This window comes from Lactuca virosa, chromosome 3 (genome assembly GCF_052849685.1).
Source record: "Lactuca virosa cultivar CGN04683 chromosome 3, Lactuca_virosa_CGN04683_v6, whole genome shotgun sequence".
NCBI lineage: Eukaryota > Viridiplantae > Streptophyta > Magnoliopsida > Asterales > Asteraceae > Lactuca > Lactuca virosa.
This window is the reverse complement of record NC_136428.1, coordinates 326,796,722-326,797,691: the sequence shown is the minus strand read 5'-3', so window position 1 is coordinate 326,797,691 and position 970 is coordinate 326,796,722. Positions and strand designations below refer to the sequence as shown.

At 44.8% G+C, this 970-nt stretch overlaps 1 non-coding gene across 1 annotated transcript; it reads left to right on the top strand.

Moving 5' to 3' along the window:
* The first annotated feature begins 372 nt into the window (after positions 1-372).
* Positions 373-479, top strand: LOC145168032 (small nucleolar RNA R71). Its single transcript, XR_013741627.1, has one exon. It is a non-coding gene; the product is annotated as a small nucleolar RNA R71 (small nucleolar RNA).
* The last annotated feature ends 491 nt before the right edge of the window (positions 480-970 follow it).

Genomic DNA, 970 nt, shown 5'->3' with positions numbered 1-970 from the left:
CTTGAATAACACACTTGGGCTTTTCGATTCCCGTTCTCATCAAGATCACAGTCTTTAGTAAGGTGAGGCCCTCTACAGTTATCACACCCCACTCTAATGGCATGGATGGATTGGTCCATATTAGTCATTCTTCGATCCATGCTCTCCAATTATTCCATCATTGCTGCCATGTCATCGGAAATAGAGTTCACCACCCCCCGAGTTGAGTCATTCCTTGGGTTATTATATTCTCTAGAGTGCTTAGAGAATTCTTAAATGAGCCCCTTAACTTCCGCCAGATTTTTCTTTGTTAATGGGCCTTGAGAGTCAAGGAGTTGTCTAGTGGTAACATTTACTCCATCATAGAAAATGGAGACTTCTTGTTGAACGTTCAAGTCATTGTGGGGGCAATTCCTCAACAAGCCTTTATATCTCTCCCACGCCTCATATAGTGACTCGCCCGGTTGTTGCTCGAAGTTAGCAATGGCTTTCTTCAATTTTGCTATTTTTGAAGGAGGGCAAAATTGGTCAATGAACTCTTCACGCATTTTTGCCCAAGTGGTGATGGATCCTGGGAGAAGTGATTTCAGCCAGTCTTTCGCAGCCCCCTTAAATGTGACCGGTAGCATACGAAGCAAAACAGTCTCGCGAGGCACGTTCGGGATGTTGAAATAGTCGGCTATGTCATTGACTTTATCGATGTGCTTGTACGCGTCTTCGTGATCTTTCCCATAGAATGGGATTTCCTTGAGTTGAGTGAGAATGTGGCCTTTTAGCTCAAAGGTAGCAGTTGCTGGAATTGCGGGTTGCACTAGTCCCAACGCGGTATCATCACGCATCCTCTTCTTGTATTCACCCATGGTGAGATCCGCAATGTTAGCCATGGTGTTATTAGGTTCGCCTTCTAAGTCGCTTTCTTCTTCGGTTTCTGTTTCGTACTCGGTGTCTTCTTTCTTAGGGTCTTCATCCGTCAATGATGTGCTGGATTCTC